The 27,272-nt window shown below is 42.6% G+C and overlaps 1 protein-coding gene across 1 annotated transcript in view; it reads right to left on the bottom strand.

The window, feature by feature from the left end:
- LOC145391618 (cytochrome P450 2L1-like) overlaps window positions 1-27,272 on the bottom strand; it is a 257,804-nt gene that overhangs the window by 9,565 nt on the left and 220,967 nt on the right. The gene's annotated exons all lie outside the window — the stretch shown is intronic.

Raw genomic sequence — 27,272 nt, 5'->3', positions numbered from 1 at the left:
ATGCTTCAACATTCTCCTGGTGTGCTGAAAAAAAAGGAGTAGGGTATGTAAATAACATACTCTAACATAACAAACAGGATATGAGGATGAAGTCGGGTGTTATTCAATATATAGGTGAATCATGATTTGAACACTTTCTCCTCAAAACACACACACACACACACACACACACACACACACACACACACACACACACACGCCATGATCATCATCATCATTATCATCCACTGTAGGACATAGTCTTCTGTTAGCATGTTCTATCCAATTCCAGTGAATTCCGAATCTCAACTCTCCATTTTGTCCTCTGTCTTCCCCTTCTTCTCAGTCTCTGGACTGTTACTCAGTCCCTGGGTTGTCTGTTTGTTGGCTGTTCTACGAAGGATGTGACCTGACCACATCAATTTTAGTTTTTTTATTATAGTGATAAAATCCCCTACTTCCGTCTGGTTCCTTTTCCACGAATATCTTTTTGACGTGACACCTTACACGATCCTTTCCATTCCTCTCAAAGCGATCCTAAATATATGTTCCAAGGATTTGATTAGACTCCACATTTTCAATTCATGAGATAGAAGGGAAACGGCACTAATTATATAACTAACGCCTTTGTTATCATTCATGTTGCACATTAGTTTGCCAAAACCTCAATATTTCATTCCAATTATACGCTTAATATCAATCCCATGTAGTGCCTGAACTGCCACTCTTAGGTATGTGCATTCCGCAACACATTTTAGTTTTCATATCCTGATTTTACTGCAAGGAATGAACATGTCCATTAAACATAATTTCCCAGTCCTTTACAGTGATTGCACACCGTTGTTCCTAATTCCTTCGTCACTCCATTTTTTTAATGTCCTCTGGACATGCAGTGAATAACTTGGGTGAATTTGTATATGTTTGTCTCGTATGCCTCTTTACTGATATTTTGTAACTACCCTTAAGAAGTATTATAACTGTTGTACTATAAACATCTTGCAGTATAATTTATAAGCTTCTTTTATAGCTCGTCCTAGCATTGCTCTCATCACAGCAGGTTTTTCAACAGAAACAACTAATTTGTCGTAACAAGTAAACAGCATGAACAATGGTTTCTTACATCATGAAGTTTTATCAGTCACCTGCTCAGTAACCTAAATGAAGTCTGGTGTTGAGTTAACTTTGCTGGTTCCATTAAACATAACGTTAAGAAGCGGGATTTGCCAGTTAGGTAGTCGAGGAGCATCTTGATATTTCTCAACGTTTACCGTAGGTTTCGGTACGAGTCAGAGTTGCCAGTTTGCCTGCTGTTTGTGAGTATAGTTATTTCGAAAGTTATGCATTAATTTTTGTGCTCTTTTTCTCAATAATGTTTTATTTACGTGATTGTTTGTTAAATTATGTAATTTAAGTTCGTATGGTAAATGATTTACAGTGTTATGTAATGTAAGAAAACTCTTGCATGTTTTTGTTGTCTCCGAGTTGGTAACTGTGCTCCCTCTCTAGATTACACCAGAATTGTGGAGAAGTAAATCATTCTAGTAATGCAAGCTTATATAAGGATGGATAAGAGACTATTTCGAGTTCAGGCGGTTTTCAGATCAGTTTGAGTGTAGCGCAGTGTCAGTGCAGTGAAGTTTGTATATTTTCAGTACTTGTGAAAACGGTGAAATGTTATTGAAGTTCGTATATCATTGGTACTTGTGAAAATAATGAAGTGTTGTCAAGCATTAAGTGTTAATGCAATCTGTAAAGTTTGTATAGCTCCAGTGCTTGTGAGAATAGTGAGGTGATGTTGGAAAGCATTTTATTTGGAAAATAAGACAGTGAGCTTTAAGAATCCAGTGTTTATTTTTGCCACAGCTGATCTTGTGTGCTGTACACCGAAAGGCTGACCATAAGTAGAACAACTCATGGGCAACGTCCTTCCTGTACTGAACTACTGCTGTTGAAGCCTGTGGCAGTGTGGGGTGGGGACGTAACAGTAAGAAAAATTCGGTCTGTTAAAACATTTTTGTAAAGCAACATGGCGAGGGCTAATCTGACGGTAGGTCCTAAATGTCGTTTTATTTAGAAGAATAGGGACATTTTCTAAGGTCTGGGCACAAGCCTGACCTCCAAACATTTCGTAAGTAGTTTTGCTATTTCATATAATGTAAAGCCATATGCTCAAGAATAGGATCACTGATGAGACCATCATCTTCTCTCTTACCCATCTTCATTCCTCTCGACACCATCTTCACTTCTCTTTACTTCCTCTGCCCATCTAATGCTGAGGATCACTGTATCCAGTATTTCTCCATCCTGAACTGACTCACGGACAACGATGAATGTATCGTAAAACTTTGCATAAATCTTTTTGCTATTTTGATTACGTCGCTGATGGTCTTCGTTATTATTATGATAGACTCTCTGACAACAAACATCTGGCTCCTTTCTAAACCAAGTCTCCATTTGGTTTCTTCAGGCTTTCACATTTCCTTAAAGTTTCTTCAGTTCTGATCATGGTAAACTCATTGGTAGGTGGCCGCGTCCAATACTCTCTCTCTCTCTCTCTCTCTCTCTCTCTCATACACGTAGCCACTGGGGGGACAGGGGGGCCAGTTTGCCCTTCCTGGGAAAATTTTGGGGAAATGCTAAAAGGGATTTTTGGCATAGTTCTAGTATGACAATACAGTTTTCCTAATTTTACTACTTTTATATTAAACAATGTTACCTATTTCCAAAAATAGTTATTTGAGAGCAATAATTTACTTTGAAAGCTAGACTAAATATAATAAAACCCTTGGGAAAAAATGACTAGTTATAACTTAACAATTTCACCTATCATCTTAGATTGTGTAGTTAATATTAGAGCTCTAATGATGTTTTGCACTTGAATCCTGATGAGGTGTAAAAATTGCCTTCCTGTCCCCTCAGCCACATCCTCTCACCCTGCAACCATATCCTCTCACCCTGTAGCCAGTTGCAAACAATCATTGCACAATTATTGTTACAAACAACTGAACAAACAGAATTTTTGAGGACTGCATGAAGCCATTTTGATCACCTCAGACGAAATTTTGAAGATAAGCGGATATAAATATGTGTGCCAGGGGCCTCGTTTGGGTAGAGGACAGGGGGACGTGTTTCCCCACACTTTTTGGAGGCTGGGGGACAAAGTACCTTTTGTCCTTCCCCCCCACTTTTCTAGGTGAAAATTTTCAGGATGAATAGCTTTAAGCATTTTTTTTTTTCCTTAATGGAAAAATCCTTTCTGTACAGTACAGTACGGTTCAGGTGATATGAGAAACATTCCCTGCTGAGCGGGGCAGGTCGAGTGGTCACCTATGTCAAGGATTAAGAGAGGTTACTCCCACCAGATGTATTTACTTAGGTCAGTCTTGACGTATGCAACATCCCTGATGCCTGAGCCAATGAGAATCAAACTAAAAGAATAAGTAGTGGAAAACAGAATTTCTATTGGCTACCACCACAGCAGTAGTACAAAACAGAATACAAGGCTGGGGGTGGCTACGGCAGAGAATTTTAATTTACACATATGTGCTCAGTAGAGAGAGAGAGAGAGAGAGAGAGAGAGAGAGAGAAATACAAAACCGCAAATGAAAATAGAAAAAAAGCGATAGTATCACGAATGTGGCCAAGTGTGTGTGTTTTCGGGACACTCACATCAGTGTGGTGACAGATATTTTGAGGAAATAGTCCAAGTGTTTGCCCCCCCCCCCGGCAAAAATCCTGGATACGCCACTGCTCTGTGTGTGTGTGTGTGTGTGTGTGTGTGTGTGTGTGTGTGTGTGTGTGTGTGTGTGTGTGTGTGTGCGTGTGTGTGTGTGTGTGTGTGTGTGTGTGTGTGTGTGTGTGTGTGTGTGTGTGTGTGTGTGTGTGTGTGTGTGTGTGTGTGTGTGTGTGTGTGTGTGTGAAGGCAAGTACGGCATTTATATCTGCTTTATTCCTCCAATGAACGATCTTTTTTACCTGTTTGGAAGAGTCAAGGGATAGTTTTGTTTATTTCGATTTTAGTAGTTGGTGGTTTGATAAAAAAGGATATTTATGGGACTTTATAAACAACATATAGCTACCAAATGTAATTTGCTGGAATCAGTCAATTGTTTTTTATCATATCCATATTCAAATGGGGGAAAAATAAACAGACGTAACAAACTCAACATTGTAAGTTACACAGTATATATATTATTTTATGCAGAGTTGCAGACTGTACTTTACATATGTAATAATACTAGTAATTTTATAACCTTGAGTCCATACAATGGCAGTTCTTGCCCAGATTCCACATAAATTAGTGTCCTGTCCAACATCCCTCTTCGTACATATTCACATGTGACATGTCAGGCATGAATGGTTCAAAGCAATGACTACCCTGCTATAGCCTGTTAAAGTTAGTTCACACACACACACACACACACACACACACACACACACACATATATATATATATATATATATATATATATATATATATATATATATATATACCTAGGCTGCTTCCCCCAAGGAAAGGGGGTTAATTGGACAATAATTTTCCAGGCTGACATGCATCTTTTATTAAAGCTACTGTGATAATGTCTTCTCCTGATGCTCTACCTCTTTCCATACTATTCAAAGTTCTTTTTGTCTCTTCAGTAGTTATTTCTGGAAGTTCTGCAGATACTGGGTTCCTGCGATGCGTGGTATATCATCAAATTTGCGTAGATGACCACCGATTTCTTTCAGCAATCTAGTAATTTCTTCCCTATCATTTAACCTTTTGTTTCTTTAAAATATACACCCGATTCTTCTGTAACCCTAGCTTCCTCTTTGGCATCTTTACACTAGCTCCTAAGATTAAAGCTTCTTCTTCTTCTTCTTTTTTTTTTGGGGGGGGTAAGAAAGAAGGAACCAAAGACCAGGAGCCCACAAGACTGTTCCCTCCAAGCAAAAAATTAAAACATGATAACAATGTCAAATTCAAGATCCGTTCGTTTCATTTCGAGATGCTTGGACACACTGCGCCTGAAAGACTGGAGATCATAGGCAGCAGGAAAAACAGACAGAGGGAGACAGGTCCAGAGTTGACCTGTTGCATACATGAGGACTGGGAGTAATGGTTAACTCTTGCATTAGGGAGCTGGACAGAAAAGGGATGAGGGTTATAGTTACTAGACGGGTGCTATGCGCCCGCCGTAGTGATGAAGGGATGCAAGCAGACAGTTCAGAGGAGCGATGACCATTGTGGTAGAGACAGAAAAGAGATAAAGATGCAACAGTGCGGTGAAGAGACAGAGGATGGAGGGAGCCAATAAAAAGGAGGAGGGTTAATGGGCCTAAAAGCCTATGACTCCACCTTGTTTAAGAAGAGCTGTATACGGGGAGCCTCCCCGCATGTGAAGTTGTACTATGTGTGAATAAAACCCGTGTATAAAGACAACAACTATGCAGGGGTAAAGAAGGCAGAGAGTCTCTTGGAATCAGATTTTACAGAAGATATAATACGATCTTGCCAAGATAAATCCCGCGGGAATGAAACCCCAAGAATGTTTAAAGATGATGCAGGATTGAGTTGGATATTGTTAAATATCAAAGGATACTCCTGCGGAAGATTTTGTTGGGTTGAAAGATGTAAAAACTGAGTTTTTGATGCATACAACAAGACTACTTTTACTCCAGTCAGAGACGTGAGCCAAGTCAGACATTATCCCTCATCCCTTGTTTGTTGAAGTAACTGATGGATGCTGCGGGATGCAAATGGAAAGGTCAAGGGTGGAGTCATCAGCGTATAAGTGGACAGGGTTAGATTTACAGCTCAGAAGGCCACCGATGATTAAACGGAAGGGAGTTGGTTATAGGACAGAGCCCTGAGAACACCACTATTGATAGCTATAGTAGAAGAACGCTGCCCATCTCCAACAGCAGCTACTGAACCACCAGAAAGGAAGCTAGAGATGAAGGTGCAGATAGGTGTGTTGAAACCGTAAGAGGCAGTTTGGAAATTAAACATTTATGCCAGACTCGATCGAAGGCCATTGAGATGTCAAGTGCAAAAGCAAACCTCTCGCCGAAGTCCCGAAAGGAGGATAACCAGGAGTCTGAAAGGTAGGTGAGAAGATCGCCAGTACAGCGTCTCTCATGGAACCCATACTGACGATCAGAAAGAAGGTACTGTAGTGATAGAAAATGTCTATCTGTCTATCTATCTATTGCCAGACGCCTCAATCCCGTTTGGGGTGGCCACAAACAAATCGCCTCCAAGTCGCCCTATCCCCCACCATTTCACTGCTCTGCTCCCAACTCACACCCCCCTCTCTCATATAAATATCCACCCCATCCCTCCATCTCATCCTCGGCCTCCCCCTCCCTCTTGCCCCCTCCACCTCACTCACATACACTCTCTTCGTCAGTCTTCCACCCTCCATCCTCTCCACATGGCCAAACCACCTCAGTGTGTTCCTCATAACGCTTCCTATCACATCCACATCCACACCACAACGCTCCTTTATATCCTCATTCGTCAGCCTGTCTCTCCATGTGACTCCACAGGCTCCTCTTAAATAACTCATTTCCACTGCTCTCATTCTTGACTTGTGTCCTTCCAACAACGTCCAAGCTTCACTTCCAGACGTTAGAGTTGGTATCACAATAATGTCCTGTAGTAACTTTTTCAATTCCATGCTCACTTCCCTGTTTCTTATCACTGCTTTCAAAGAACCAGCAACCTTTTCTCCCTGCTGTACCCTTTCAAGCACTTCACCCTCCAAACCTCCATCCTTACTCATCACACTACCCAAGTACTTAAACGTACTCACATCTTCCAATTCCTCACCATCCAACCTCGCTGTAAATTCACTGACTTCACCTCTCTCAAAGACCATCACTTTACTCTTCCCTACATTCACCTTTAGATTCCGTTTCTTACACACTCTCCCAAACTCATCCACCAAGCCTTGCAGCTCCCCTTCGTCTTCACTCAACAACACAGTATCATCTGTAAACAACAGTACAGGAAGTTTCCAAACACTATCCTCTCTCACCAGGGCCACTCCAACATCCACTACCCTACCTTGTACCTCTTTTATTACCCCATCCATGTACAGATTGAACAACCATGGAGACATGACACATCCCTGTTTCAACCCAACCTTCAAAGAGAAAAATTCACTTAGTTCACCATCCACACACACTGCAGCCTTCGCACCATCGTACATACTCTTCACAGCATTCAACAACTTCCCATCTACTCCACATATTCTTAATACTTTCTACAATCCTTGTCTAACCACCTTGTCATATGCTTTCTCCAAATCCTGAAAGCCGCATACAACTTCTTTCCCTTCTCTAGAAACTTTTCCACTAAAGATCTAAGAATGAATATCTGATCTACACAACCTCTTCCCTTCCTAAAGCCTCCCTGTTCTTCTCCAACTAATTTCTCTATTCTTTCTCTAACTCTGTCAATAAGTATCCTACCATACACTTTTCCTATTATACTAAGAACACAATTGCCCCTATGATTACCACACACTTCTTTTTCCCCTTTTCCTTTGTACAAGGGAATAATTATACCTGACTTCCAATCCTCCAGGACTCTACCTTCCTCCCAGGCCAATCTGCACATCTTCCACATCCATTCTACTCTATCTCTCCCCCATGCTTCAGCATTTCACCACATACTCCATCAATTCCTGGGGCTTTCCCCGATTTAACTTTCTTCATTGCTTCCACAACTTCTCTCCTACTGATTTCTTCCTGTCTTCTCATCTCCCTCCTTCTCCCAGCCATTCCCCAACCACTTATACTCACATTACTTCTATCCTCTATGTTCAACAATTCCTTAAAGTGTTCTCTCCATCTGCTCACTTTTTCTCCCTTCTCCACTAGTAATCTACCATTTTTATCTTTCACTCCCCTGCTAACTTCATTTCCACCCTGTCTTACTCTTTTCACCTCTTTCCAGAACATTTTCTTACAGTCCCTCCACTTTACACTCAAATTCCTTCCAAATTCATCATCCACTCTCTTTTTACTCTCTCTTACTAATCTTTTCACCTCTCTCTTTCTTTCTACATATAACTCTCTCTTCCGCCTCTCAACTTCTTCCACACCCCTATTTCTCATCCATTCATTGTATGCTTTCTTCTTTTGTGCCATAGCCTGTCTCACCTCTTCAGTCCACCACGCTGTTCCTTGAACCCCCCTCCGTCTTCTCTTCCTTCCACACACCACATCACATGCTGCACATATTTCTTCTGTAAATATCCTACACACACCTTCCACGTCTCCCATCTGCTCCAATTCATATTTGCCCAATCGTTCCTTCACTTCTCTCTTATACTCTGCCTTTTTCTCATCCTCTTGTAACCTTTCCACTCTCCTTGCAACTACTCCTTCCTCGTGTCTTTCCCTTCTTCTATTCCTCCATCTTACTTGAATCCTAATTCTGGCGACCACCAAGTAGTGGTCAGAAAGTCCACTCCCCCAACCTCTATAAGCTCTTGCATCCATTACACATCTTCACATCCTTTCATCCACACACACATAATCAATCATTGCCTTCCTTTCATTCAGTTCACCACCCACCCTTCTCATCACTCGCCATGTATACCTGTGGAACATTTTATGCCTGAAGAGGGTATTGGCTATCACCAACCCCCTCCCAGCACAAATGTCCACTAACGCCCTCCCATTCTCATCTATCTCAGCAGGCACACCCCACTCACCAACTATTCCATCCACCTTCACATTCCCAACTTTACCATTCATATCACCGATCAAAAACACTCTCTCATTCCTTCCAAACTTTTCCATGCACACTTCTACATTTGTCCAGAACTCTTCTCTCACTCTTCTAGCACGATCTTACGTTGGCATACACACACACAATCGCCCACATTTGTATTCCAACTTTCAACTTTACCCACACAATCCTTGACCCAACTGATCCATACTGTCTTATGCTCTTCGTCCATCTTTTACTCACAACTATACATACTCCTTCCTTTGCCCTCTCATTCTCACCTACTCCTGCACATTTACCCCATCCATACTCCCTTTCTCACACTTTCTCCTCCCCATTTTGTTTCAATTATTCCGCATACATCCACTTTCACACCCTCAAGCACCTGGACAATCTCTCTCTCTTTCACCTCATCATTCGCTCTTCTTACATTCCATGTACCCATTACCAAGTCCTTTGTCCGGTCCTGGGTCGTCATCGTTTGGTCAGCCCTTGTCCGAGGCTTCTTGTTTGTTTTTTTTAGTTAGTTGTTTTCCGGGGAGGGGCACTAACCCTCCACCAACACTTTTAGTCGCCTTTTACGACAAGCAGGGATACTGGGGGAGTATTCTTAAAAAAAAAAAAAAAAAAAATACATTTGATATAGAGGATGTTAAAGCAATTAGACTACTGTTAGAGGGCTGGGAATCGTCACCCTCCTTTGGGACAGGCTGAATGAGAACAAACTTCCAGCAAGAAGGAAAGGTACAAAAGTTGACAGACAGAGGCATAAGAATTATCTAGGTAGGGTGTAAGCACAAAAGCACAGTTCTTGAGGACAACAGGGGGGACCCCATCAGGCCCATTTGCCTTGTTAGTATTGAGGCCAGTGATGACAGAAAGTACATCAACTAAAGAAATTTTAATGCCAGCCATGGGGAAGTCAGAGGGGGGAATGATGGAGGAATAGCACCAGAATAGTCTATGGTGGAAGTGGAGAAGGTCTGGGCAAAAAGTTCTGCTTTATCAGTAAAAGAAATAGCTACAGAGCCATCAGAGTGGCAAAGAGGAAGATAGGATGAAGTAAAGTTGGTAGAAAGGTTTTTGGCAAGGTGCCAGAAGGAGTCGGAAGAATTTGAGTTGGAGAGTTCAGAGTACTTAGTACCACTGAAATTATTTTTAGCTGAACTAAGAACAGACAGCACGAATCTGGATTGAAACATAGATGAGATTCAGGGGTGGCTGGCTTTGGAACCTTTTGTAGGCCTTCTTGTTGTTGACGGCATTAGAACAAGCGTGATTAAACCAAGGATTTCTTGTATTAGTCACAGGATATGAGAAAGTAATGTATGCTTCCATGCCCGACAGAATAACCTGTGTAATGTGCAAGGCACACCCAGATGGCTCTTGGCCATGTAACAATAATCATTCCACGGAAAATCAAAGAAGTACAGCCTGAGGGCCTCCCAATTAGCAGTTCCAAAGTTCTACAGCCGCCGCTTCATTGGATGGTCCACAGGCAGTACTGAAGCGATAGAACAGGTCAAGGTGACAAGGTTGTAACTGGAGGAGCCCAAGAGAGAGGAACGATTAACACTGTACGCAGAAGGAATAGATGTAAGGAAGAGGTCAGTTATGCTGGAACTCTCTCTAAAGCAGTCAGAGATACGGGTAGGGTCCTGTACAAGCTGCTCGAAGTCACTGAGGAGAGAAAAGATGTATGCTTGCTCACCAGGTGGATCAGTGAAACAAGAGGAAAGCCAAAGGTAGTGGTGAACACTGAAATCTCCTTGAATGGAGATTTCAGAGAAAGGAGAAATTGAAAGTATGTGTTCCATCCTAGAAGTAAGATAGTCGAAGAATTGTTCATAGTCAGTAGTATATAAGAAGTAAGCAGAACAGATATATTTAGTCAGAATATGACAAGATAGCCAAAGTCTGAAAGTAGAGAATTCAGAAGATTCAAGTTCAGGAGTACAAGAGCAAGATATGTTGCTGCATACATATACACAACAGCCAACCTTGGTTTTGCAATGAGTACAGTATAACCATACCTTGTAACCATACCTTTGTATTGTAACCATACGTTGATAATCTCTTGAACTTGCAAACTAGAACTAACAGTGTATAGGTGTATAAGTTAACAGTATACGTCTCTAGTAGTGAGTGCCTACGTGACAATTTGTGCATGTATCAGCAAAGTTCGAAGACTGGTAACACCTGCATAACGCCCTCCAAGCAGGCTCCCCGCACTGTTGTCACAGTGGGTAGTTGAGGGGCTGGTATAGAACGGGTTGGACCTCTGTTTATCTTCTCCAAATAAACTCCCGTTGAAACTACATCAAGACATCTGGTATTTCTCCTAACTGGGCATACAAGAGCTGGGGGAATAAACTGGTGACAGCGGTGAGCCGGATCTCATTCGCATCGCCTCATACAGTATGTTCTCAGTGAAATAGCCCCTTGGCCACACTTTGCTTTTTTTTTTTTTTTTTATGTGTCCGACTCTGCGCATAGGCTTCACAGCCTGCTCCCAAGGCCCAGTAGTCCTCCTACATACCATACACCTCTACATGTCACCACTTCGGCGCTAACACCCACCGTCCATATTGAATACATTCTAGGGCTGTCTCATACAGGACTGGTGTATTGGTATTAGCGACTGAGCCACCGCCGGTGCTCTGTTCCTGCTCCAGTCTCCACACCTACCACACTCCTCTCCGTTCACCTGGCTTGTGGGTGTGTCGCCAATGTGTAACGGTATTTTTTTTTTATCCCACCGTTGTTCATCAGTGTAACGATGAGAAATTTTATCCCATCATTATTTATCAGGTTTGTTCTGTTTAACTTAATTGTTGATAATACAAAGGGTACCCAACTTAGTCTCCCCTCAATGACTGATAAAGTATTCACCAAAGAAAAAACGAAGGGGGGGGGAGTAACTTCGACTTTGAATGATAAAGGTTAATTGCATAAAGGATATTTTTGGTAGCGTTTGTATTTTTAGCCAAGTCGAGAATAAGTTAGTACCACGTGTGTTAGTCGTTCCCAAAGCAGAGGAATCTTGAACTGGAAGGGGAGTGAGTCATGCGTGAGAGGACAAAATTCCCTTGGTTGGATATCAAAATTACATATACATTACTTTAATAAATCTATACTTGTTAAACAACAGACATTTTTTTGAATTACATGACCTTTAATAATATGAAAAGAGTTGTAAATTAAGTACTAGTTTGGGCGATAGTAATACAGTACTGTTACCAAGCGAAACAATTTGAATATTTAACAATGACTCCTGAGTTCATCACATTTCATTCTCGATTATCAGTTATTCTTGGGCTCGTGAATAGCCTCAAGACTGGGACATTCAATGACATGGACTGTCTTTTCGGGCTGGCATAGCCTCGAACCAAAAATATTCACTCTTGTACTATTACGTCGGGCCAGTCTAAACTCATCACACAATTCACTAATATTTCATAATCACTCGGGCTTGCTCAGCCAAGAGGAACAATTCAAAATTACATATCCTTACAACCACTAAATTCACTTTAACACTCCCAATATTTCTAACCTATTAATAAAAAAGAGAGAAAAAAAACAGTTGATGAGTTTAAATTCGTTTTTCCGTTACATGATCACATTAACTTTCAAAATTCTGTACCTTATCTACTATCAAAAAAAGGTTCACCTGATTGATTCATAATTCAATTGCTACTACATTTAGTTATAAATCTATTTGTGAGTAGTGTAAGTGTGTATACATCAAATCTATGGGCAAATTCACATGATGGCCTCGTGCAAACCCCAAAGTCACGGTGTCTGTGGACTGAAACAACGTCTGTTACTCGTAACGTCTGGTTAGCCAGTGTGGCTTAGCTAGGCACTTAGGGACGCTATTGCTAGTCAAATGAGACTGTTTTTGCGATATGGTGAGTTTTAATTCTCTTCACTATTTATATAGTACACATGACGTTAGGACTTTTGATTGAATTGGGGAAAATTTGGGATTCATTCCTTACTACAGTTAAATACTGAATTTACTGCCATCCCGCCCTGAGTTTGGGGTAGCTTATGCCATCTAGTGACGGCTAAGGCAAGTGGAACTAATTGATCCTCACAAATTACATTATCTTTGCCTTTTCTGACTATTAATTTCACATATTTGGATTCTAGCAGCTTCATTAGTAAGCATTTCACAACAATGATATGGAAAGAATGGCATACCCATTATTATTCTGTTTAAGGTTTAAACTTGGCGCCCTCAATATTCTGTTATTTGTTACCTACCAGATGGGTGAACTCCCATAGCTCAACACTCCCAGTTACACTACCTATGCATAGATACAGAGATATATACATATAAAAATAAAGTTGTCCCTATATCGATCATTAACACATGAACTACTACTTAGAACAGGAGCCTTTATAGACTAGTATTCAGATTACACTCTATCTAACTTAGAAATTACAGTACCTCTAAACTATCTATCTATCTATAGCCTGACGCCCTAATCCTGCAAAGGGTGGCTGCAGACAAAACGCCTCCAAGTCGCTCTGTCACCCACCATTTGACTACCCTCCCCCCAAATCACCCCCCCTCCCTCATATACCTCTCAACTCCATCCCTCCACCTCATCCTCGGTCTACCTTTCCCTCTCCCTCTCTCCACCTCACCTACATACACCCTCTTAGTCAGTCTTTCGTTCTCCATTCTCTTCACATGTCCAAACCACCTCAGTGTATTTCTCCTAATCTTCTCAACCACATCCACATCCACCCCACAGAGTTCCTTCACTTCTTCATTCGTCAACCTGTCCCTCCACGTCACTCCACATGCTCCCCTCAAGTAACTCATTTCCACTGCTCTCACTCTTGACTTGTTCCCCTCTTGCAAGGTCAATGCCTCGCTTCTATACGTCAGGGTAGGGATCACAATACTATCATGCAGTGATTTCTTAACTTCCGTACTCACCTCCCTATTTCTCATCACTGCTTTCAGTGTACCAACAACCTTCATTCCCTGCTGTACCCTTTCACGCATTTCATCCCCCCAAGTTCCATCCTTACTCATCACACTACCCAAGTACTTGAATGCACTCACATTCTCCATATCCTCACCATCCAACCTCACTGCACACTCTGTGACTTCATTCCTCTCAAACACCATAACTTTACTTTTGTTTACATTAACTTTCAGATCAGCAAACAGCAACACCGGAAGCTTCCAAATCTCACTCTCATTTATTAGAGCCACCCCCACATCCACTGCCCTACCCTGCACCTCCTTTACAACCCCATCCATGTTTATATTAAACAGCCATGGAGACATCACACAACCCTGTTTCAGTCCCACATTGAGATCAAAGAACTCACTCAGCTCACCATCCACTCGCACCGTAACCCTAGCTCCTTCGTACATACTCTTCACAGAACTCAACAATTTCCCCTCCACTCCATATATTTTTAATACCTTCCACATACCTTGCCTATCTATTCTGTCATAAGCTTTCTCCAAGTCCATGAAGGCAGCATACACTTTCCTTCCCTTCTCTAGATACTTCTCCACTAAAGATCTTAGAACAAATATCTGATCTACACACCCTTTTCCCTTCCTACATCCCCCTTGTTCTTCTCCAACTAGCTCCTTTGTCATATGCCTAACCCTATCAATGAGTATTCTACCATATATTTTACCAGTCACACTAAGTAGGCAAATACCCCTATGGTTACCACATACTTCTCTCTCTCCTTTTCCTTTGTATAAAGGAACAATTATACCTGATTTCCAGTCCTCTGGAACCCTTCCCTCTTCCCAAGCCAATCTACACAACTTCCATATCCACTCCACAACAATCTCACCCCCATACCTAAGCATTTCACCACACACTCCATCAATTCTTGGGGCCTTTCCCAACTTAATATTCTTCATTGCTTTCACTACTTCCGCCCTACTGATCTCTTCCTCCCTCCTCTCATCTCTTCTTCTCCCAGCCATTCCCCAACCACTTATACTCGCACTGCTCTCACTCTCCACATTCAACAAATCCTCAAAGTGCTCCTTCCATCTCCTCAGTTTCTCTCTCTTCTCCTCCAACAATCTATTATTCCTATCTTTCATTCCCCTACTATTTCCCCTTTCACACTGCCTTACTTTCTTCACCTCCTTCCAAAACAATTTCTTACTCTCCCTCCATTTCACACTCAGATTCCTCCCAAACTCCTCATCCTCTTTCTTTTTACTCTCCTTCACCAGTCTCTTAACCTCCCTTCTGCTCACATATACCTCTCTCTTCTCTCTCTCATGTTCTCCCCTACCACTACTTGCTAACCATTCACTATATGCCTTCTTCTTTTGTTCCACAGCTCGTTTCACCTCATCATTCCACCATGCTGTCCCTTGCACACCCGTGCATCTCCTCCTCACTCCACAAACCGCCTCACACGCTGCGCCTATCTCTTCCGTGAATATCTTACATACGTCTTCCACCCCTTCCATCTGCTCTAGCTCATAGCTTCCCAATCTTTCTTCCACTATGCTCTTATACTCTGTCATTTTCTCACTATCTTGCAATTTCTTCACTCTTCTCACAGGAGCTGCTTCCTCCTGACTTCCCCTTCGTCTCCTCAACCACTTTCTTTGCAGCTCTACCTTGGCCAACACTAAGTGATGGTCCGAGACTCCATTCCCCCGCCCTCTCCACACTCTTGCATCCAACACTTGTCTTCTCATTCGCTCATCCACACACACGTAGTCTATCATTGCCTTTCGTTCAACAAGTTCACCATCCATCCTCCTCATTACTCTCCATGTATACCGGTGGATCATCTTATGCCGAAAGTAGGTGTTGGCTATTGCCAACCCCTTACAAGCACAGATGTCCACCAAAGCACTTCCATTCCCATCTACGTCAGCTGGTACACCCCAATGACCAACCACTCCATCCATTCGTACATTCCCAACTTTGCCATTCATGTCTCCAATCAACAGCATTCTCTTGCTCCTCTCAAACTTGTCCATACACGTTCTACACTTGCCCAAAACTCATCTTTCACTCTTGCCACTCGATCCCCTGTCGGGGCATACACACATACAATCGCCCACGCTTGTATACCTACTTTCATCCTCACCCATACAATCCTTGCACCCACTGTTCCATACTCTCTTATATTCTCCTTCCACTTCTTGCTTATCATCAGAGATACTCCCTCTCTTGCCCTCTCATTTTCACTGACTCCTGCACATATACCTAAACCATATTCCCATTCTCTCACCCTTTCACCTTCCATTTAGTTTTAGTCAATCCACATATATCCACTTTTGCAACCTCAAGCACCTGAACAATCTCTCTCTCTTTCACTTCATCATTCACTCCTCTCACATTCCACGTTCCCACCCTAAGAATGCCCTTCGTCCGTTCCTTAGTCGTCAACGTATGGTGCGTCTGGGTCCGAGGTGCTTTGTTCGCTTTTTTAGTTAGTTCTTTTTACGAGGTGGGGCACTAACCCATCACCAACCCTTTTAGTCGCCTCGTACGACAAGCAGGGATACTGGGGGAGTATTCTTGAAATCCCCCCTACCCCCAGGGGGTAAAACCTCTAAACATATTCATGAATACTAAATTTGTGGCATTACCCGGCTCCCACGTTCAGAAGACAAATTTTACCCAAGTCAATCATCTATGATATATGCATGGATGGAATGTTGTTACTCCTATAACTGCTATTAACACTTTGAATTGGAACATTTTTTTCCCCACAATCGGTGGCACCTGTCGGTCCACATTAAACACCTAATGCGTACCTCGGAAGGTCGCTTACTCACTCCATTAGGAGGTATGATCACTCCTTACACTTGATGTGATGAGGGAATTTATGCCCCAGTCAGCCTCAGGTCTTGGAGGGTAGCTTGTCACTCACCGGAGCTTGACAGGGTCTCTCGAGAGTGAGATCACCATGGGGGCGCTTCCTTCCACTCTTCCATTCACATTCGCATTCACTCGGTTCTTTTGTTTCCAGCATTCCGCCCACAAGAAGGTGAGGGCTCATTCTGTCCTGAAGACTCCACTACCTCACAAACCGTGCTAACTGTAAGTTGAGGGGATTAATTACTCCCCTCGAAGTAAGGCACTTCCCGGTTCCAACCGGAACACTTTTCTCTCTTTTTTTTTTTCTTTTTACACCCTCTCCTCGGGGATGAGTCTACACGGAACACAACCTCAGGCAGTTATGTTTCACAACATTCGTCTCATGCACTTATCTCTACTTTTCTGTTTAACACTCCTCTATGAGCCTCCAAGGGGCGTTCCTCACTCGCAGTGGTAATCGCTCATCTTCGGGTTCTGGGGCTAGCTCCTGTTGCAACGGTTCTAAGAGCCATTCCTCGGTACCATAATATGGTTTTACCTTTTCAGCAGCCCTTTGTATTCCCTTGCCACTAAATACATTTTCAATGATATAAACACTTCCATCTAGCAACACTTCGATCACTTTATACAGGCCATCCCATTTGGCATTCAGTTTCCTACAGGTACCCGGCTGTATGGTTTCTTTTTTCGCCCACACCAAGCTATTGACCCCAACCTTCTGCACTCTCCTCCGCCTGTTGGCAACATCCCGGTATCGCCTGGTCATCTTTTGGTGGGTTCTCTTAATAAGGGTGTGTGCTATCACTAGGTCGTCCTCCTCTGCGTCCATGGAAGGCAATAAGGTACCAATGAGGTGAGGGGGATGGCGTGAGAAGGCATAATAGGGCTGTTGTCCCGTGCTCGAGTGCACTGCTTGATTTATGACGGTTTGGCACGACTGGAGCAGCTGAGGCCAACGCAAGCGGTGCCCGTTGCAGAGGGATGCTAGGATACTTTTCATAGTCCTATGCATCCTTTCGGTGGTGGAATTTCCCTGGGGATGATAAGGGGTGACATAGAACAAGTCCACCTGGTTCCTCCGGCAGAACTTCTTGAATTCTCCACTCGTGAACTCTCCGCCGTTGTCCAGGACAATACCTCGTGGCGCCCCAAAGTCGGTAAAGTATTGCCCAAGACAGTGTATGATGTGTTGTGTATGTTTGTCTCTGAGTGGGTAATATTTCACAAACCTACTGTAGTGATCTATCACAGTAAGGACACATCAGTAGCCCTGAGCTCCAGCAACTATATCGGTCAAGTCGATCCCGATACGTTCCAATGGTTTACTTACAGGCGGGAAACCTTTCCAAGGTTGCTGTAACCCAGTTTCACCTTTGAAACTTTGACAAGTGGGACACTGTTTCACATACTCGCATACATCTACTTTTAGATTTGGCCAATAGAATAGCTCTTCTGCCTTTTTGATGGTTTTCTTTTGACCTAGATGTCCTGAGATTTCATGAGAGTGTTTTATAGCTTCTTTTGTTAATGACTTAGGAATCACCAAGCAATATTGGATGCCACCATCATTTGTTTCCTGAGCAAAATATAATAGTTCGTCAATCAACGCAAATTGGCTCAACATGGCTTTCGGTAGTCTTTTAATAGGGAGCTTCTCACTCCGCAAGTACTTAGCTAACTCATCCCACATGGGTTCTTCTCGCTGCTTATTTCTCACTTCGTCTCGGCTAAATCCAATCCAGTTGGTTTCTGACTGGTGGAATATCACTCTGACAGGTCTAGGAAGCTGATCAACAGCATTCCAGTCCTTTTATATTTACCCTTGACACATTGCACGTTGTAGTTGTACTCGCGCATCTCCAGAATCCATCGGTTCATACGTGGGGATTTTGTTTGTGAACACCTTCATTACCTTTGAGTAGGTCTAGTCACTTACATCATCTCTGTAGGCCTCAATAATTTGATAAATTTTGCGTCCACCCGCTCTCTAACTGCGCCTCTCCAGTGTACTCCATCATCTAGATTATTACTATAGTAAGCCCAGATAAATTGCAGGTTTTGATTAGGCAAGCATCGGCGAATTTTCTGATTGACAGAGTTCCATACGGTTTTATAGTCTTCGGATGAAATAGGGGCACTTGCTCCCTGGTACACTCTTGGTTCTAATTGGCAAACGATCACCCTGGCTCGGCATTGTTTCTCTAGCTCCCTTGTAACAGTCTTTATTCTGTGAAAAATTTCTTGAGGGGTAGTATTTTGGTCAATATCATTACTTCCAATCCACAAAAATACAAGGTCACATTCCCACTCCAATGCAGATTTTAATCGAAGGTCCTGAAAGAAATTCCTAACCTTGCCCCGACTTGCCTGAAAGATTCTAATCTCCAAGCCCTGAACATACAGTTGCGGAGGTATTTGGGAGTGACCAACCAATGCTACCTTTAACATTCTCACTCTCTTTGCTAGTCACTCCCTTCACTTTCTCACCAACGCCACTAACTGGGAAACGATCATCCCACCGCTGTGCCACCAGGGTAACGGTAGGTTTTATTATCCCACCGTTGTTCATCAGTGTAACGATGAGAAATTTTATCCCATCATTATTTATCAGGTTTGTTCTGTTTAACTTAATTGTTGATAATACAAAGGGTACCCAACTTAGTCTCCCCTCAATGACTGATAAAGTATTCACCAAAGAAAAAACGAAGGGGGGGGGAGTAACTTCGACTTTCAATGATAAAGGTTAATTGCATAAAGGATATTTTTGGTAGCGTTTGTATTTTTAGCCGAGTCGAGAATAAGTTAGTACCACGTGTGTTAGTCGTTCCCAAAGCGGAGGAATCTTGAACTGGAAGGGGAGTGAGTCATGCGTGAGAGGACAAAATTCCCTTGGTTGGATATCAAAATTACATATACTTTACTCTACTTTAATAAATCTATACTTGTTAAACCACAGACATTTTTTTGAATTACATGACCTTTAATAATATGAAAAAAGTTGTAAATTAAGTACTAGTTTGGGCGATAGTAATACAGTACTGTTACCAAGCGAAACAATTTGAATATTTAACAATGACTCCTGAGTTCATCACATTTCATTCTCGAATATCTGTTATTCTTGGGCTCGTGAATAGCCTCAAGACTGGGACATTCAATGACATGAACTGTCTTTTCGGGCTGGCATAGCCTCGAGCCAAAAATATTCACTCTTGTACTATTACGTCGGGCCAGTCTAAACTCATCACACAATTCACTAATATTTCATAATCACTCGGGCTTGCTCAGCCAAGAGGAACAATTCAAAATTACATATCCTTACAACCACTAAATTCACTTTAACACTCCCAATATTTCTAACCTATTAATAAAAAAAGAGAAAAAAAAACGGTTGATGAGTTTAAATTCGTTTTTCCGTTACATGATCACATTAACTTTCAAAATTCTGTACCTTATCTACTATCAAAAAAAGGTTCACCTGATTGATTCATAATTCAATTGCTACTACATTTAGTTATAAATCTATTTGTGAGTAGTGTAAGTGTGTATACATCAAATCTATGGGCAAATTCACATGATGGCCTCGTGCAAACCCCAAAGTCACGGTATCTGTGGACTGAAACAACGTCTGTTACTCGTAACGTCTGGTTAGCCAGTGTGGCTTAGCTAGGCACTTAGGGACGCTATTGCTAGTCAAATGAGACTGTTTTTGCGATATGGTGAGTTTTAATTCTCTTCACTATTTATATAGTACACATGACGTTAGGACTTTTGATTGAATTGGGGAAAATTTGGGATTCATTCCTTACTACAGTTAAATACTGAATTTACTGCCATCCCGCCCTGAGTTTGGGGTAGCTTATGCCATCTAGTGACGGCTAAGGCAAGCGGAACTAATTGATCCTCACAAATTACATTATCTTTGCCTTTTCTGACTATTAATTTCACATATTTGGATTCTAGCAGCTTCATTAGTAAGCATTTCACAACAATGATATGGAAAGAATGGCATACCCATTATTTTTCTGTTTAAGGTTTAAACTTGGCGCCCTCAAAATTCTGTTATTCGTTACCTACCAGATGGGTGAACTCCCATAACTCAACACTCCCAGTTACACTACCTATGCATAGATACAGAGATATATACATATAAAAATAAAGTTGTCCCTATATCGATCATTAACACATGAATTACTACTTAGAACAGGAGCCTTATAGTCTAGTATTCAGATTACACTGTATCTAACTTAGAAATTACAGTACCGGTACCTCTAAACATATACATGAATACTAAATTTGTGGCATTACAAATGTATTTCAGGGTGAGATCTTGCTGTAGTGAGTTCCAGAATTTCATCTCAGTACCGGTCTTCAGCGACCATCAGTTCTCACCAACAGCTGCATAGTCCAACAATCACTAAGCTACACTCACTATCCACGACCAGTTCTCACGCCACTCCTGTCTTAGAATATTATAACTATTACACACTCCACCCGCCCACTTCTCACCCCCATCATGCCTTGCTGACCCAGTCCCCCCCACCAGCCAACACCCTCGCCAACCATCCCCACTACCCACACCCAGCAACCTCTTCACCAACCCACTACTCCACCGCCTTCCCTGGGCCCATGGCCAGCCAACCAGTGAGGTCTACGTCATCATTGCCTTCTTCAATCATCATCTTAGTTGTGATCATCTGGTGCTTCAGGTCGCCTCTGATTGGTGGACTTCAGTAGTGACATAATTATCCTCTCTCTCCAACCAGCGTCTCTGTTTCTCTGCTTGGGAGGGGCTCGCCTCACTGAAGTTGCTCCTCTGGCCAGCTAACTTCTCGTGTCCTTCAGTGACGCTTCGGCATTCAGTACATGTAAATATATTGTTTCATTTCATCTGTCCATACCTTGACTTTCTATAGAGATTATCCTAAGATAATCGCTACAGACTGTGACTAATATTACCATTCATCTGCTTTCATTACATATATCGCATTTTCTGATTCATATTAATCGATCCTCTCGCCCACTTCATTCATCACACTCCTCTCTCACTTTATTCATTCTTCACCCAAGCAATTTTCTTTTATTTCCGCTTTCATTGTGCATATTCCCCTTCACTGTCATTGTATATAATTCATATTTCCTCATACCCTCATTGTATACCATACATTTTCATTCTCATAACTATTAATACAGATTTTCTTACTTTACTACATGTCATCCTTCAAAAAAAATTTCCTTCTGTTCGCCAGCAACTTGAGACTGAAAATGAAGATGTTTAGCTCGGTGATGTAAATACCTTGACGTGTCTCTGTAGCGGGAAGTCGTACGTAAAACCCAGCGTATCCACTCATACAACACCTACCACTGAACTCTTTCATGCCACCCTCACTACCAGCACTACTACCACTGCCACTTCTGTTCTAGAAAATCCAGATAATTTTCTTCCAGATAAAATAAATCCAGATATACCACCCTCTTTAAATGATTCTCTAGAAATTCCCTCTGCCCATTCTCCAACCACTCCTAATTTCTCTACTACATCATCACAGCTCCCACCTCTGCCACACACAGCTACCACCACAGTGTACTTTGCATCTCAACCCAGTACATTCCTTACATCCACAGCTTCTCAATCTCAAACTCTTTCAGCGATTGCAAACCAGGCTCCTCCTCCACAGTCAATATATTTGGATGACGGTAACCGCCCAAAATATAACGCTGAGGATAACTCTGTGTCTATCTATGACTTCCTCAGAGAAGTCGAAACAGATATTCACAATCGACAAATCACAACTGAACCCCTAAAAATCTCCTATCTTAAAGATCGGTTACATCAAGGCAAATCACAAATGGTAGCCGTGCTCTGAGCCGGGCATTTCGATCGCTGCAACACATTTGATGAATTCCAACAAATATTAATACAGCTTTGTTGTACCCATTCCAAGGTCGGGTCTCTCATTGGTATTTCTAATCTCCTCAAACAAATGCAGGAGGATATGGATTTTCCAGCTAAAGATGCAGTGCTGTTTGAGGCAGCAGGTGCAGCAAAAACTACAAGCTCAGAGATAAGCCAGCTATTGCAAGATACTCCATGGGTAACTCGTAGTGATGGAAGTCATGTTCTTAAACTGGAATATTTTGGAGACTAAATGGATTACCTCAGATTTATCAAGTGGATGGATAGTAGGCAACAGGAAATAGCCTTACAGATAGGCTTTAATCCAGGAGATGAACTCCTGGACGTCTCAAAGGCAACAGCAGAAAGACTGAGATCAAGAATCACTCGAACCTCAACCTCTCCACCGCGGACAGAACTATGAAGTCTTTCATTACTCTGTCGTTTCACTGGATAACTCACGTTCACGACCGACTACCAGAGGAAAGCTTAACACTATCCGTTCCTACTCGTGGTGCCGAGTAAAAGCAAGCGGTCGTGACCAGTCCAATATAAGGCGGGGCAAACAATCCTCGAATGTATGCTGGCTCTGCAATTACACCGGTCATCGAGAAACAAGCTGTTATCGCAAACAAGGACGGAACCACTCACAAGGGTGATAGCGCACGCCTTCGCGATTACGTCATCCTAGTTACAAATATCACAAGGACAGTACTACTCAAACCACTGATGAGTGTCGTTATCTTACGAGCCGCCTGTCGGGGGAAGAGGAGTCCCCTTGTCGGAAAAATGTCACATAACAGATGATCAGCTCCCCATTCGCCAGGTAGGGCCCCTAACTCCTTTAGGAATAGTTATTCTGAGATAGAGCAAAGGGGTCAAGACATCATTTTTATGGACTCAGGATCAATGGTAAATTTAATCTCGGAAACCTCTCTAAACAGCATTAGGAGAGCAATTAGAAAGGTCAGGATCCTTGAACCATCTGCTATTCGTCTGTGCGGCGTGGGCGGCTCAGAGTTTAATGTCAAGGATGAGTTACTTTAGAGATACAACCTGATGGAGCCTTAAAACCTTTCATAGCAGAGTTTCATATAACAATTGGCCTCAAATGTCCCGCTGATATTCTCTCATTTACCCACCATGGCTCAACAATCCATTGACCTAGTACCTGCTTGACATGAATGGTCTCCCAGTAGCTAGCATGGAGTACCCACGTCCTGTCCTTTCCCAAATAAACTCAGCCATTCAATCTAACATGACTCCACAACTACCGGAGAGTAAAGAGGAAAATTCACTAACATCTAATGACACCCTCTCTAAGCATTCAATCCTGGGTAATGACAACCCTTCTAACAGTGACCCTATAGCCGACTCAAACACGTCTCATTTAACTACCTCAAATAGTTTGAATGACGTTCTACAATGCATGGAGATGAGGCGAGCGGTAACAAAACAGTGCACAATTTTGTTGCAGCATGAGTTTACCAAAGTCTCTGTTCGAGTCGTAAGTGCGAAAGGAGTAGATGTACTAACATTACCAGAGACGTGTTGTGTGAATGGCTTAATCATGCCTTTAACTTACAAGTCGGCATTATGCACAATGTTGGAGGATAATTTGTGTTATCTCTACTTGTTAAATGTCACAAATTCCCCACTGAAGCTTAAAGATGGTATACAGATTGGGGATTTCCTGGTTTACCCATCGGCCAGATGGTACTAAGGATGATGATGATGACAGTGAACTATCTGGAGTGTATACCATCAACTCTAAGGAATCTGCTACTTCTCTTTCACCTGACCTAGTTTCACAAGTATCTTCCGGTGACTTCCCACAGCATAAGGAGCAATTAGTCAATCATTTGCAGACTTATAGCGACGTAGTAGCCTTAGCCGGGGAACCTATGGGTTGTACAGATCTAATGCAATATCACACACACACACAGGTCGCCAACAAAGACGGAGCTCTCGTGGATGGTGGAGAATTAATTGACGAATCAACAGCGAAAAGGAGCCCAGCCTATTGTGATTATTGAATGATTACGTGAATGATGGTCCCGTCTAATATTAGTGAAAAAAAACAAAAAAACTGCAGGTTTCGGTCAAAAAAGAGTACAACACACAGTGGAAGTGGCAAGTTTTCTCAGGCTGCATCATGACGGAAGGAGGTAGCTCTTTGTTCACGTCTGATGGCGGTGAATGGTCGGGCTTTACCGACGAGGATAAGGGTAAGGGAAGTGCTGAATACCAAGAGTAGCAGGAGTGGAGAATTTTTTTTTTTTTTATGCGAGGAAGAAGGAACCAAAGGCCATGAGCCCGCAGTAACAGTTCCCTCCAAGAGAAAAACAAAATACAACAGAGAGCCAAATTCAAGATCCGATCATTTTGAGATGCCTGGACACACTGCGTTTGAAAGACTGGAGATCATAGGCAGCAGGAAATACAGACAGAGGGAGACAGTTCCAGAGCTGACCTGTTGCATAAATGAAAGACTGGGAGTAACGGTTAACCCTTGCATTAGAGAGTTGGACAGAAAAGGGATGAGAGTTTGCTGCCAGACGGGTGCTACACGCCCGTCGTAGAGGTGGAGGAATGCAAGCACACAGTTCAGAGGAGCAGTGACCATTAAAGTAGCGATAGAAAAGAGATAAAGATGCAACAGTGCGGCGAAGAGACAGAGGTTGAAGGGAGTCAGTAAGAGGAGGAGAGTTAATGAGACAAAAAGCCTTTGACTCCACCCTATTGAGAAGAGCTGTATGTGGGGAGCCTCCCCACACATGAGAGTTGTACTTCACACAGGGGCGGATAAAACCCCTGTATAGAGTCAACAATTGTGCAGGGCTAAAGAAAGAGCGGAGTCATCTTAGCACACCCAATCTCTTGGAAGCAGATTTTACAAGAGATGTAATATGTTCTTTCCAAGATAAGTCCCGAGTAAATGAAACCCCAAGCATGTTCAAGGATGATGCAGGATTAAGCTGAATATTATTAAACATTAGTGGGTATACCTGTGGAAGATTTTGTCTGGTTGATAGGTGTAAGAACTGAGTCTTAGACGCATTAAAAACAACCATATTATTTTTACCCCAGTCAGAGATATGAGCCAAGTCAGACATTAGGTGTGCCATAGCCTCATCCCTTGTTTGTTGAAGTATCTGTTGAGATGGGCGTTGCGGGAACCGAATGGAAAGGTGAAGGATGGAGTCATCAGCGTATGCATGGATAGGGTTAGATGTACAGCTTAGAAGATCATTGACGAATAAAAGGAGGAGAGTTGGTGACAGGACAGAGCCCTGAGGAACACCACTGTTGATAGATCTAGGAGAAGAACGATGGCCGTCTACAACAGCGGCTATAGAACGACCAGAAAGGAAGCTAGCGATGAAGGCACAGATAGAAGGATAGAAACCGTAGGAGGGCAGTTTGGAAATTAAAGATTTATGCCAGACTCGATCAAAAGCCTTTGAGATGTCAAGTGCAATGGCAAAGCTTTCGCCAAAGTCCCGAAAGGAGGATGACCAGGAGTCTGAAAGGTAGGTGAGAAGATCGCCAGTGGATCGTCCCTGACGGAACCCGTACTGACGATCGGAAAGAAGGTTGTGATAGGAAAGATGCCTTAAAATTTTTCTATTGAGAATTGACTCGAAAACTTTTGAAATACAGGACGTTAAAGCAATTGGACGATAGTTGGAGGGTTGGGAGTGGTCACCCTTCTTTGGGACTGGCTGAATGAGAGCAAACTTCCAGCAAGAAGGAAAGGTACAAGTTGACAGACAAAGGCGAAAGAGTTTGCCTAGGCAGGGTGTAAGCACAGAAGCACAGTTCTTGAGAACAACAGGAGGGACCCTATCAGGCCCATATGCCTTGTTAGTACTGAGGCCAGTGATGGCAGAAAATACATCAACTGAAGAAATTTTAATGTCAGCCATGAGGAAGTCAGAGGGGGGAAGTGATGGAGGAACAGCACCGGAATCATCTAAGGTGGAATTGGAGGAGAAAGTCTGTGCGAAGAGATCTGCTTTATCAGTAGAAGAAATAGCTACAGAACCATCAGAGTAGAAAAGAGGAGGGAAGGATGATGAGGTAAAGTTGTTAGAAAGATTTTTGGCAAGATGCCAGAAGGAGCGGGAAGAATTCAAGTTGGAGAGTTGAGAGCATTTAGTGTGGATGAAATTATTTTTAGTAGAGCGAAGAACAGACTTAGCACGATTCCGGGCAGAAACGAAAAGATAATGTGATTCAGGGGTGGGTTGGCTCCAGTACCTTTTGTAGGCCCTCTCCTTTTTGCGGACAGCATTAGAACAAGCGTGATTAAACCAAGGCTTTCTTGCATTAGTCAAAGGATATGAGAAAGGAATGTATGCTTCCATGCCCGAGAGAATAACCTCCGTAATGCGCAAGGCACACTCAGATGGCTCCTGGCCATGGAAGCAATAATCATTCCAGGGAAAATCAAAGAAGTACTGCCTGAGGGCCTCCCAGTCCGCGGCTCCAAAATGCCACAGACAACGTTTCCCTGGAGGGTCCACAGGCTGTACCGGAGTGATAGGACAGGTTAAGGTAATAAGGTTGTGATCAGAGGAGCCCAACGGAGAGAAAAGATTAACAGAGTAAGCAGAAGGATTAGTTGTGAGGAAGAGGTCAAGTATGTTGGAGCTCTCTCCAAGGCGGTCAGGGATACAGGTAGGGTGCTGTACAAGCTGCTCTAGGTCATTAAGGATAGAAAAGATGTAGGCTTGTTCACCAGGTGGATCCGTGAAAGGAGAGGAGAGCCAAAGGTGGTGATGAACATTGAAATCTCCTAGAATGGAGATTTCAGAGAAAG

Source organism: Coenobita brevimanus, chromosome 2 (genome assembly GCF_032717465.1).
Source record: "Coenobita brevimanus isolate Jiangsu-jjx chromosome 2, ASM3271746v2, whole genome shotgun sequence".
Lineage (NCBI taxonomy): Eukaryota > Metazoa > Arthropoda > Malacostraca > Decapoda > Coenobitidae > Coenobita > Coenobita brevimanus.
Note: the sequence above shows the minus strand (reverse complement) of the source record. Positions and strands in the feature narration are given on the sequence as shown.